The sequence below is a fragment of the Lynx canadensis genome, chromosome D2 (genome assembly GCF_007474595.2).
Source record: "Lynx canadensis isolate LIC74 chromosome D2, mLynCan4.pri.v2, whole genome shotgun sequence".
In the NCBI taxonomy this organism is placed as follows: domain Eukaryota; kingdom Metazoa; phylum Chordata; class Mammalia; order Carnivora; family Felidae; genus Lynx; species Lynx canadensis.
The window spans coordinates 31,425,993-31,440,005 of NC_044313.2; the positions used below are offsets into that span (position 1 = coordinate 31,425,993).

Sequence of the window (14,013 nt, forward strand, 5' to 3'; positions counted from 1 at the left end):
CACCTTATACCTGTCAGAATAGCTAATATGAACAACTCAGGCAACAACAGGTGTTGGCAAGGAAAGAGGAAAGAGGATCTCTTTTGCACTGCTGGCGGGAATGCAAACTGGTGCAGCCACTCTAGTATACAATATGGAGGTTCCTCAAAAAATTAAAAATAGAACTACCCTACGACCCGGCAATTGCACTACTATGTATCTATCCAAGGGATACAGGTATGCTCTTTCGAAGGGGCACATGCACCCCAATGTTTACAGAAGCACTATCAACAATAGCCAAAGTATGGAAAGAGCCCAAATGTCCACTGATGGATGAATGGATAAAGAAGATGTGGTGTGTGTGTGTGTGTGTGTGTGTGTGTGTATACACATACATACATATACAGACACACACACACATACATACAATGGAGTATTACTTGGCAATCAAAAAGAATGAAATCATGCCATTTGCAACTACGTACATGGAACTAGAGGGTTTTATGCTAAGCGAAATTAGTCAGAGAAAGACAAATATCATATGACTTCACTCATAAGAGGACTTTAAGAGACAAAACAGATAAACATAAGGGAAGGGAAACAAAAATCATATAAAAACAGGGAGGGGGACAAAACATAAGAGATTCATAAATATGGAGAACAAACAGGCTTACTGGAGGGGTTTGGGGGGGGTGGGCTAAATGAGTAAGGGGGCATTAAGGAATCTACTCCTGAAATCATTGTTGCACTATATGCTAAGATGGATGTAAACTAAAAAAATAAAAGAAAATAATAAAAAGGGAAAAAAAGATTCAGAAATATTATAACAGGTGCATGGGGATGGTGAACTTAAAATTTTTTTTTAATGTTTAATTTGAGAGAGAGAGCGCAAGGGAGCACGTGCATGCTCGAGTGGGGAAGGGGCAGAGAGAGGGAGACACAGAATCTGAAGCAGGTTACAGGCTCCGAGCTGTCAGCACAGAGCCTGATGCAGGGTTCAAACCTACCAACCGTGAGATCATGACCTGAGCTAAAGTCGGACACTTAACCGACTGAGTCACCCAGGTGCCCCGGTGATGGTGAACTTTAAACTATGTGCTGGCAATGGAGCCAAAATCTAACAAAGAAAAGACAAGACAGAAGGCGACTGGAAAACAGCCTCACTGGGCTGTATGCTTATAATATGTGCATTTTCCTGCCTATATATTGTCCTTCAGTAAAAGTTTCAAAAAGGCAACATCTGAAAGGTCAACAGGAAGAAGCTCCTCCTGCTGTATGCGAATGGCAAATATCTCCTTCCTAAATTTAGAAAAGGGGAGACACCAGTGACACCCTTGGGGGACTGACGGTTAAGTCATTTTCAACTCTCAGACACAATGATACGTACACAGGAGCTTAATACACTCTTCATGCAGCTGCACGCTTTGTAGCTCACAGAGAAATTAGTCCCAGAAGGACCCTTCTGGGACATACCCTGCCGCTATGTCTATCAGACAGTACCAACAGCATAATATGTTGTCACAAGATAGAGCACTGGGAAACAGTGGTGAGTATTCTGCCACTTACTAGTTGTGTAACCTTGGCCAAAACACGTAACCATTTTTGGTCTTTTTTTTTAAATTTTTTTTTTCAACGTTTATTTATTTTTGGGACAGAGAGAGACAGAGCATGAACGGGGGAGGGGCAGAGAGAGAGGGAGACACAGAATCAGAAGCAGGCTCCAGGCTCTGAGCCATCATCCCAGAGCCCGATGCAGGGCTCGAACTCCCGGACCGCGAGATCGTGACCTGGCTGAAGTCGGACGCTTAACCGACTGCGCCACCCAGGCGCCCCACCATTTTTGGTCTTAATACAGCACGTGCCCCCTCTTCCACTTAGGATTAGTGCAAAGGAAAAAACTACGAAGTCATCAGTTACCTTTACTGTCAGCTAATCACATTAAACATACCTCAGTAACAAATAACTCAGAGATGTGCATTAATGCTTTTTTACAACCTAAGGTGAATTTTCTGCATAAAGTTTACACTTCAAGTACCAAACATTTAAAATTTTAAAAATATTTTTGATAGAAGTCTTTTAAAAATTATATCCTCCTCTGAACACAATTTCTTCTTTCTTAATGACTCAGGGGGGTTATCATGTGCACTATTATTAAAGTTGAGCCATTACTTTTATTATACTGAACTAAAATACATTGATAGCTTTAGGGGCTACTCAATTAAGTAAATCTGACTACCTTAATATGAAAAAGTCACGCTGGCAGTCTGTATGTTACTAAAATCTTTCTTTTTATTGGCTTCCAGATAGTAGCTGTGGCTCGAAGCCCTACTTTTACCTTCAAGAGTGTTTCTGCCTGACAGCTGAGGAACCACATCTCAAGTGCTAGACTGGTCCTTTAAGTAAAAATAAACAGGCTCTGAAATGATGTTTTCAGGAATAGTTTAAGTAAAGTACATGGATTTTCTAACAACTTCAACTGCTCAGAGGACTTTATTTCTCAGTTTTTGGTTTTTGGAGGTGTTCCTGATGTTACTGAGATAAGTGCCTACAAATAAGTGGGATATCACTGCCTTTTCAACGCATAAAAATATATTCTCTAAGAGCACTTTAGCAATACATAAAAAGGTAAAGGGGGTTGGTCAAGGTTTATGAAAAAAGATTAAGAAATATCATGGCATCTTACTGCAGAGAAAAACTGGAGATAAATTGTTCTCCCCACCTTGAGAAGCACAATCATCACCAAAGTGTGAAAATCTTCTGGACACTGCTCCATGCCTAGGGCTGTGCTCTGGAAGTAGGCTTTAGTATTTGGGGTGAACAATATGCTTAGAGGGGTGCCTGGGTGGGTCAAGTTAAGTGGTCAACTCTGGATTTTGGCTCAGGTCATGGTATCACTTTTCGTGAATTCGAGCCCAGCGTCAGACTCTGCGCTGACAGTGTGGAGCCTGCTTGGGATTCTCTCTCTCTGCCCCTCCCTACCTCTCTCCCTCTCTCTCAGAATAAGTAAACAAACAGATTAAAAAACAAAACAAGGGGCGCCTGGGTGGCGCAGTCGGTTAAGCGTCCGACTTCAGCCAGGTCACGATCTCGCGGTCCGGGAGTTCGAGCCCCGCGTCGGGCTCTGGGCTGATGGCTCAGAGCCTGGAGCCTGTTTCCGATTCTGTGTCTCCCTCTCTCTCTGCCCCTCCCCCCTTCATGCTCTGTCTCTCTCTGTCCCAAAAATAAATAAACGTTGAAAAAAAAAATTTTTAAAAAACAAAACAAAACCAATATGCTTAGAGATTAATGAAATCAAGAGATACCCAATAAGAGGACAGAGTACTCTGAAGGAAACTGAGAAAGCAATTTTTTCTAAAGTGATGCCCACACAGAATAAAAAACTGAGTAATAAATAATTCATCCACAGGTGAGATCTAACCTCTTTTACGGTTGTGAGACTTGGATCTGCTGCTATCCCATGTTTCAATAGTAGTACTTCAATATTTTAGTTAACCTCAACTAACGTAAACAAGTCTTCCAAAGGGCCATGAAACCAGCCCTGAAACGATGGCTGTGGCAATATGGCTTGTTTAGTCCCCAAAGACAGAACAAATAACTACAGGTAGGTAGGTAGGTAGGTAGGTAGGTAGGTAGGCAGGTATCTATTTCACAGCACCATGGCAAGGGGAAGGTGCCTTCAAACCTAAGGCATACTGCAGAAACGTTATCAGTACCTACTGAACTCTAACCCGGAACAGCAACAGAGCACCAGGGTGCTGAAGAACAGCATCTGAGAGGCGGTCACAAGCTATATAGCAACTTTAAGAGGCGCTTACAGCGATTACTGGTGGGAAGCTCAGGAGATGAAAAGATTAAAATCGCAAATGGCAGCTTTGCTTAAAAGAAAGATATCAACAAAGGGTCATTTGTGTATGTTTCCTGGTAAAAAGACAGGATGAGAGAGAACGTACTGATGAACCACAGGTCATCAGAGCAAGCAATAGGGTGCTCTTTATCAGTTACATCCTGGGCCATTTCAAAACCATTTCCACTTGGAGTGACTGTATCTTTTCCTGAACTCCAAGCCACAGTGGTTTGTAAATACATTGGCAATCATAAGAAATCATGTGTATTTATAATTTGTATCCTTTACTGACTTGTCTTTGTCTTAGCTTTCCAAGCAGATGTAAGCTACTTGGGCTACTTGAGATGTAAGCAACTAGGCAGGGATCACATTTTACACTCTTCTGTTTTCTCTTAGCAAAAAAGGAGAGAGAGCATCAAGGATGCTTCCTGGGTTTTAGTCTCAGGCAGCATCATTTAGTGAGATAGGAGCACAGGCAATGAAGCTGGGGGCTGGTGACTGTTGGGGTATGTGTCTGATGAGTTCTGTTTTGTACACACTTGAGGTGAGGTGTTAAAGGATTCTGAATCTGAGATGTCTGGAAGGCAAGTGGACCAGCAGCTTCACTTGGATCTGACAACCTTCACATTAATACTAACCTTTGCCCAAGTGTCATTAAATGGCCCTGTTATAATAACTAACTTTATAACTATAGTAATAAAACCACTTTTGACTGCGCCCCTAAATTATCAAGGTTCTTACCTTGTTTTTCTCTAGAAATTTTCTCAATAAGATCCAAGTTTAGATGAATTTTAATTTCAGAGGATTTAAAAAATTTTAAATTAACCTCAACTTCCTGAAGTTTTTAATTCTATCACAATTTTTCATGTTTTCTAACAAAACAAAACAAACAAAAAACAGGTGTTTTTAAAAACTGGCTAGTTTTGCCTGAGTTTTAAACAGCTAGTCTTTACCTTTGCTTCCAGTCATTCCATTTTTTCCTACAGTGTTAGGCATTTGACAGAGCCTAAATATGCATTTGCCTTGATTCAGAATACTCTCAGGCAGTAAGGAGGTAAACCAGAGAGGGGCAAGCTTCTGTCCTGCAGCACTTTCACTCAACTCGACTGAAGGGAAAGCACTATGTTTTAGTTCAGTGATTACGGTCAGTATCACGGTATGTCCTTCACATCTGACTATGTAAGATCTTTAGAAGAACAATAATTCATCACAGATTTCAAAATCACTTGTTTGATTTCATGTCTCTTCTGCTCAATAACAGAACTCTGTAACAGTTAAGTAAATTATTTATCAATCAGAAATACCTCACCTCCACTAAAGAGTAGTAAGATCCCAGGGACTAGTAAAAGGAAGGAAGGGCTGTAGAAGAGAGAAACTTGACTTCCAACTCCCTGGATTAGTCCTGAGTTTCTCTCCTGGGAGACAAATAGCCTGCATGACCTTGACCACTTTGTCTTTCTATCCTCTGCTCAATGCCTAATTCTTAAGGGTGTGGTAAAAGGATAAGATAATATTCATAAAAACTTTGGAAGGCACAGTTTAAGAGTGATGTGTTGTTTCACAACCCTATCTGTAATGATTTACTCAATGATGTTTTTCTAGATCAGAGGTTAGACACAGTTGAACTCGCCTACTTTGTCAATACTACAATACTTAAACTTAAATTCTCAAAGAAAAGCATTCCTGTGGTTAATGTAAATGGTGGGTCGTCAATGCTTATGTTATTTTAGAGTAAAAGAACAAATAGAGGAGATGTGGCAGACAGCTGAACCGACAATTTTAAGAAGGAATTTTAGAAGAATTTGAGATTGATGGATTCAGGTAGTCTCTCCAGTATCCGCTAACTACCAATAAAACTCGATAGCAAATGCAATTATCAATGATGACCAAAATACATTCTTCTTGACTAAAAAGAGCAATAAAGACACTGAATGATGTCTGGGTGAGAGCTGATCTTAGCAGAAAAAGGTAATCCCGGGAAAACAGAGGGGGAAGAAAATTAGAGACAACACTTGACAGAGTAGACCAAATAGTTAAAGAGATATACTTTTATTTGGCTTGATTCTTCTACTTAAATACAAGAACACATAAAAATGCACCCTGAGTTCCCTTCAAGGCTAAGAACTGTATTTTTTTGCTAGACAATAATCTAAAATTACGTTCTCTAATTCCTTATCTCTGGTCCTTTGAGCACAGAAAACATAAGTATATTTAAGGGCCTGGATAAGTCTACTGCCAAGTCCTTGCTCTGCACTGGGAATGCATCAATCCCTGGCTAGCAGATTATATTTGCTCAATACGTGTATCTTCCATACTTGGATACAAGAATATTCCAAGGACTATGACAAATTTTATGTGTATATGTGTGTGTGGAGTAGAGAAGGGGCAGCATGGGGTATACAGATTTTCTAAAAGCCATGTACAGTACAGTTGAACATCTAAACTACTGAACAACCAAGTTTTCCTTCCACAGAACTGGACTAGGAGAAACCATAAAAGGGCAGAGTAGACCAAAGTGACAAAGAAACACTGAGAAATAAAGTTCAGAAGATGACAGAAGAGGAAGTGACCTCTTAAAATCAGGCAGTTTAATACCTGATTTCCATGTAGCTGACATCCAAATTCTCTGAAATAGAATTTAGATGGATTTAGAAAAAGCAATTCTCAAAATTGAGGTTAAGGAGAATGATCACTCCTCAGAGATCAGAACCATGGAGGAGTAGGAGTTTAGGGATATGTGTGTGTGTGTGTGTGTGTGTGTGTGTGTGTGTGTGTGTGTGCGCGTGCGCGCGCACACGCGCGCGCACCTGTGCTTTCAAAACCAGAGCTACTGCTGATGGCAGCGTGGCATCTTGTTCAGGTGTGAAGTGGAAAACAGTTAAGAACTACTGATCTGAAAAAAAAGACATGCAATCCCTCTGTAACAGCTAAGGTGATTATGTTCCTAACCAAGTTTACTAGAAGCAGAGCAGAACAAAGGTTCAAAAAATTATGAATGCTCTAAATGGGGGGAAGGAGAGGTGCTTCAGGGGTGCTTACTGAGGATAAAGCCATAGTTTGCTAGCTTTTCTGTATCTCTGGGCTTAGTATCTCTCATAGAGGGCTATTATTCACAGTAGATCTAAATATTAGATAAGCCTTTTAGGGCTTGTATCTTCTATTTCTTTTCAATTTAACCAGATTGTCAAATTTCTTAAATTACAATAAAAATATAATTATCAAGAAAATCCCTATTTAACATATCTTCACCCATTTTACTATGGGAAAATGTACCCAGGAAGCCAAAATGTAATCAGAAAGTTACTTGGTGAATGGAAGTCAGAGCAAAGGGTCATTAAGCACCACATACAGTCCAATGCCTTCATCTCCTCTCTAGGAATGTAGTGAGTTCACAGACACTTCTGTCAAACTATTTACGTCTGATAAAGTTTTTGTTCCCACCAAATTGATTTTTGTTTCTATCACCTCAGGTAAGACTATGCATGTAAGACCAAATACATTTGGGTGTTAATTTTAAAGAAAAGGAGGGAGGGTTCATAAGCAGTGAAAGACATGGGATTCTGGACTGGATGGCATAGATTAAAAAATAACAGTTCCTGGAAGTGAGGGAAGAAATATCCCTAAGTGATATAACTAAATACTGGTTTGGTGAGAGCACAAACCTAAATTATTAATATAATGAGAACTATAACTAAGAATTCTTAGAAAACACTTTGAAATAGACTTTAACAAATAATATAATAATAGATGAAAAGGATAGACCTCTGCCTTGGGCTGCTTCGAAATGAAAAAAAAGTGTGTCACCAGCCTGAGTTAGTAAAGCCAGACTGAAAAGAGATCTGGATCGTAAAAGCATAACTGACATTTTAAAAGGTCAGGATTACATGAGAGCTCATGACAAACTAGTAGACAGGCCTATTTCTCTTTTTGTTTTTTTAGTCAGGTAAAGGATTAAAATCTATGTTGTTCTTTGGTGAAATTGCCTTTTCATTCCCAATTTAAATGAGCAGGACAATGATGGACTGGAAAAATAGCACTGCTTAAACAGAAAAAGGTGCTCATTCCCCACCTGAGAGAAAATGCACGGTATCATGGGGCTCTTTTAAAGAGAGCTGAGGGGAAAAAAACATCTGTCAAGGCCCAGTAAGGCCAAAGACTGTACATGGCTCCCCTGGCATCCAGACAAGGTTCCCATTACAACGGGAATATATTTCTTTTGTAATAATAGCAATAACAACAATAACTAAACCCAAAACCCACACCACCACCTTCAAGGCAGTGTGTACACACAGGGGGGGTCTAAAGGAGGCGTGGGGAGCTGACACAAATGAAAACAAACAAGAGGACACTTAACAGTTCACATGACAGATCCCAGCAACACAATGTTCTTTCCTCTCCAGAAATAAAGTGATATGTTTTTGACAAATATTCTTAGTTTCTTTGGGGGTGAAAGGAAGAGGGAGACTAGCAGATTATATTTGCTCAATACGCAGTAGATATTTGATAGTACCCCAAGCTTTTCATGATTGCTAGGGAATCTTCTATATCCTAACTTTTCTCATGTTCCTTTGAGGTTCTTAAATCTCTATTCTTGAAACCATACAAATCTATGGGATAAGCCTTAAAAGTGGAAAAAGTTCTACTTTTGCTGTCATATAGTAAATCACTTAAAATTGACACAAGGATAGCATTCCTAGGTAGTAGCTAATCATCTAAAGACTCTAGATCACTTTGTAAAATGTAAAACCTTAAAAAAGGATTCCTAGGGTACCTTATACAAAATTTAATGCCATTTATCACTTGTTCACTTCATGAATGTTAGAGGAGGTTTGTAATTTTAAAATTTAACATATAGAGATAAACAAGCATTTTTAGAGCTACCATTCTGGAGTGCTCTTGGAATTCACTCCTTCATCATTCTCGAACACTTCACCTCTCTGGAAACTCGAGTATACTGATGGAGATGTGCTGGAGTGGGATGAACTAAGCAGAATCATCTGTATATTCAAGGTTTCACTCAGGAATATCGAAGACAAAATGTAACTAACTGTACACACACACACCTCACTCCTTACCCTCAGGTCACGTCATTTCTCTTGCTTCCAATACACTATCCGGTTCAACTACCCTGACTCATCTTTCCTTGAAGAACAGTATAATTCTATGCTCCCTGCCACTAGTTTCTCATTTTAGTTTGCTTCCCATTATCCAGAACTGCCATCTTCTTAAAGTCCAAATCCAACCTGATTTTTTTTTTTTTTTTTTTTACATAAAATTCTGTCAACTTCCCACTGCTCCTATTCCATGCTTCCTGACACTTTCTCCTGGGGGCCATGTTAGGCATTTCTTACTCTGCTCTCACGGTTTTTATTTTTTTTATTAAATAGCACTTATCTCGCATGGTAACATAATGGTTGACATGGCTGTCTCCTCCACTGGTTTGTGAACATTCTCTGGGGGCAGGACCTAGGTCCTTTTAATTCAGTAGATTCTCTGCCTAAAACATGGAACTCAGATAATTTCAGGCATAAGTAAGCAATGAATAACGAAATAAATTCCTATGTAATAAAAATAATTTTCCCAAGACATTTTTCAAGGGAACTGAAATCAGCATAGGAAAAAAGAAGAAAATGAGCTCAAATCAACAAGGCAGGGAAAGGAAGAAGGGAATTTTGAAGGTCAGACAGTAAAAGGTGTAGGCTCCTAACTGTAAGCCTCCTAAGACAGGAGGTTGCTAGTATGCTCTCCAAGGTACCAGAATAACCAGGATGAAAGGGTATGGTTTACATAATGGCCTTCAAAGCCACTGGAGTTTTGACTGCAAACCAGAAACAGATGTACTTTACAAAATGACACAGTCCACTTATCCCAGTTTTCATATGTATGGCATACATTTCAATGAAACAGTATTTACCCTTTATTATATGCTATGCGCTCTCCTTTTCTTTGTATTTCTTTTTTAAATGTTGGTTAGGACCCACTAAACTGATCTTAAAACCGACTAACAATCACAATCTGTTGATTCAGTTTGAAAAACTGGTCTACACAGACTCACCAATTCCCAGCACCTCACAAGAATCTGCTATCCTGGTTATTTTCTTAATCCATCTTTACCTAGTTAGAGCTACATTGCCAAGTTTTCCTGGCAAAAATGTTTCTAGTCGATTTAATATTTGCTGGAATGAACATGTCTAAACTGTACTAGCTATGATCTGATTTATGTTTGAAATGCTCAGAACTCCAGTTTGAGAAGAGTGTAACTAAAAATCACTAAATCTTTGACAGAAGATTCCCCAAATTCTTTCACTGGAAAGAGAAAAGTTTGATGATTAAACACATACGTACACACCCATCCTCACACTCCCACACTTAGCTCTTTACATTTTGTTATTCGAAGCATGTAAAATTTCAAGCTTGACTCTACAAAAAACTCAGTGATGGAAATGCAGATATATTCTACACAGCTTTGTAATTTTTAATCTTAAGCATCTACTTTCTAACAACTTTTATTCTAGTCTTTGAAAAGAAACAAAGAATGACTAATAGTTTGACAATATTCCCCTGGAACAGCACCAAGAAATGCAGAAAATCAGCATTCCAGGTTTTAATCATAGTTCCAAGATTTTATGTATTTGACTAGAGCTAAAATAAGACTGGCTGCCCAGTGTCCCTGTCTACTACAGACTTATCTGCCTCTTTCAAAGTTCTAATCAATACAAATGGCTTCCTCTACAAATTTCAATAGGACTTTCTCACTTTCCTTGCCCCTCACTACGTTACCTCCTGCCAGACGCTCTCACTTTCTTTCTTTTTTGTATCTGCAAAGAGCTCGGCAAAGTACCAAGTATTTAACATACAGAATATCTCATGTGAGTCTCACAGCAAATCTCTGAGGCAGGTGGGTAGTACAAGCTTCCTTTTACAGATAAGAAAACTGAAGCTCAGAAAGTCTCAGTAACTTATTCAAGATCACATATGAAAAATGAGAAGTGATGGCACTTTAAACCAGGCCCGTCAAATTCTGTCTCTTGGGAGATTCTCTCCTGTCCTCTTTAGGCCTTATCTACTCTTCAAGATTCACCTCCTCTGGCACCAAATCAACAATGCTTCTATTTAACAATGAATTTATAAGTTTCTAATGTAATCTCTTAACTGGTAATTTCGTAATATAGATTTAGTTCTCTTTCTAAAAAAGCAATGTGAGTCTCAAGAGTGAAACTGAATTAATACTTGAGATTTAATTAAAAGTGAATCTAAAAGAAAAAGATCAGCAGATAAAAGCTCTCGTTCGCATTCTGAGGTTGAGTAAAGAGTGCCAAAGTGGCATACACATCACTGTAATGGTTTGGAGTCATGAGTTATTAGAGGCAACTCATTATGTGAGGAGGACAGATCCCTTGAACTCCCCACATTCCATGTTTTTCATTAAAAGAAAAAAATGAAAGACTAGAATGGGATGAATCATAGTATTTAATCCATGGGTCAATCAAAACTTCATATGGTCACAACAGTATGAATATACTTAACACTAAACTGTATACTTAAAATGCTTAAGATGGCAAATTTTGTTATGTGTCTCTGCCATGGTTAGAAAAAGATCTACTGAATAAATAAAATTTAAAAATACAAAAAGAAGGGTGCCTGGGTGGCTCAGTCGATTGGGTGTCCGATCTCGGCTCAGGTCATGATCTCACAGTTTGTGAGTTTGAGCCCTGCATCAGGCTCTGCACTGACAGTGCTGAGCCTGCTTGGGATTCTCTCTCTCCTTCCCCCCAACTTGCTCTCGCACTCTCTCTCTCTCAAAACAAGTAAATAAACTTTAAATAAAAAAATAAATAAAATTAAAATAAAATAAAATAAAATAAAATAACATAGATAAAATAAAAATACAAAAAGAAAAAACCCAAACCAAAAACCTTCACTAACACTTTGAAAATACAGAACATGTTCAGGCCTCGCTCTTACAAACGGATTCAGTGAATCTGGTGTAGAACCCAGGCATCTGCATTCTTAAAAGACAGATTCTAATTGAGACTGATTATATCCAATGAACCCCAAGACTCTTTGTGCTCCAATATTCGAGACAGAACTAGACTGTACATAACAGAAGTAGATTATAATTATAAATACCGTAAAATTAACATACCTTATAGTATTTACAAAAGTATCACCACACTCATACAGTTCATAATAAAAACTTGAAAAAACAGACTTGTCTTAAATAAAAAGCATCTAAAATGAGATCCAGATCTATTTGCTTTTCCTTTGGGAAATGCTACAATGCAAAGGGGAGACCTAAGGTTTTTACCTTAGTCTTCAATAAGGGTTGCTATTGTATTTCCCAATGTTAGAACAGATATAATCAGTGTATTTATCTCACATTTAAAAGAAGATTGCATTTTTAATAGACTTAAGAGTTGAAATGAGGCCAAAACAGCATTCAGGCTACCACTCAGACTTTACGCATGAAAACATGAGTGATCCGTCTAGAATACCAAGTTAACAGGAATTTAACGTACCAAATAATCCCTGATCATTTCATACTGCTGACCAAATAAGGTTGGCAAGAGCACAATTAACATCTCACAACTACTAGTCAACAAACCATAGTAAAGTATTTTCACACGCCTACAAAAAGCTCCAGACTCAAGATTTAATACTTATGAATTTTTATATATTTTCACTTATTCCCCAGGTTCTTACTTTCTAAGTTGAGCTCTAACCAAATCATGGCTTAAACTATTAACTGCAAACACTGATCAACCTTTCAAAACAATGTTTTCTTTTGAGAACATTTCTTTTCCACCAAACTCTGAAATAAAGTCTTTTTACTCCAGTTGTAAATGCAGTTTGATGCATTACCATTTCCTCCCCAAACAGCAAAAGTCCAATCACTTTTAAGTTGAATAGGAATAAAATTCTGTGCTAAATACTTGCCACTAGAAACAAATAATGACAAAGGGTACACTCAGAATACAAGAAGTTATCTATCATGTTACTTAATAAATGCTTTCTATTAAAAAAAAAAGATTTTTCAGTCATTTCAGCGACAAAGTCTAGCACCATATGACTTAGTTACATGTTTTTACATTTCACTACAAATCTCTGGTGACAGAAAAGGACAGTTCTAATGGAAAAAATAACACCTACACAAGTCAGGAAATGGCAGAAAGCTGTACCATTTTCCATTTTTTCCACTTCATTTCCCTTATGCAATCTCCCAGATTCCTACACCTTGAAATTAATTCAGTGACTCTGTGTCTTAACAAAGTATCAACAGAACCAGAAAAGAAATTTCTGGGTTAGAAGTAATAAGTCCTTTCTAAGAATATAATTGGAGAGCCAAATATCAATTTGAAGACAGAATCACTAAAATAAATTTACTTATGAGATGCTAGATTATAATCCTAACTATATTGATCTGGCCACCCGTTTGGAATGGATAATGCCAAGAAACAAGTAGTTGTAACTTTAAAATTTACAAAGAAGTGATAATTAGGTTTCCAGAAAAATGTTCTATAAACATGTGTCATAACAGAGTAAGGAGAACAAATGAACCCAATGAGTAAGCCTACAGAACCAACAAAATTGCCAAATTTATAAACATCGGACCAAAAGGCAGAATTAGCCAAAGAAAGAAGACAGAAATACTATACTAAGGGGCGCTTGGGTGGCTCAATAGGTTTATCGCCTGACTCTTGATTTCGGTTCAGGTCATGATCTCATGGTTTGTGGGATGGAGCCCCAAGTCAGACTCTGTGCTGACAGCATGAAGCCTGCTTCAGATTCTCTCTCCCTTTCTCTCTGCCCCTCCCCTTAACGTGTGCTTTCCTTCTCAAAATAAATAAACATTAAGGGATGCCTGGGTGGCTCCCTCGGTTTAGTGTCTGACTTTAGCTCAGGTCATGCATGATCTCATGGTTTGTGAGTTTGAGGCCCGCCTCGGGCTTTCTGCTGTCAGCACAGCCCACTTCAAATCCTTTGGTCTCCCTCTCTCTCTACCCCTCCCCCAATCGCACTCACACACGTGCACTTTCTCATAAATAATACTTTAATAACCATTTCTTTTAAATACTAAAAGATAATCTAAAGCAACTACCAACAATAGCATCATTTTCAATATAAAATGCCATTAGAAATTATCAGAAATCAATTCAACCTACATGTTGAATTACACATGGATCAATCAC

General features: G+C 38.4%; 1 protein-coding gene across 5 annotated transcripts in view; it reads right to left on the minus strand.

The window, feature by feature from the left end:
* The window catches only part of LCOR (ligand dependent nuclear receptor corepressor), a 145,778-nt gene that overhangs the window by 16,341 nt on the left and 115,424 nt on the right, over positions 1 to 14,013 (minus strand). The gene's annotated exons all lie outside the window — the stretch shown is intronic.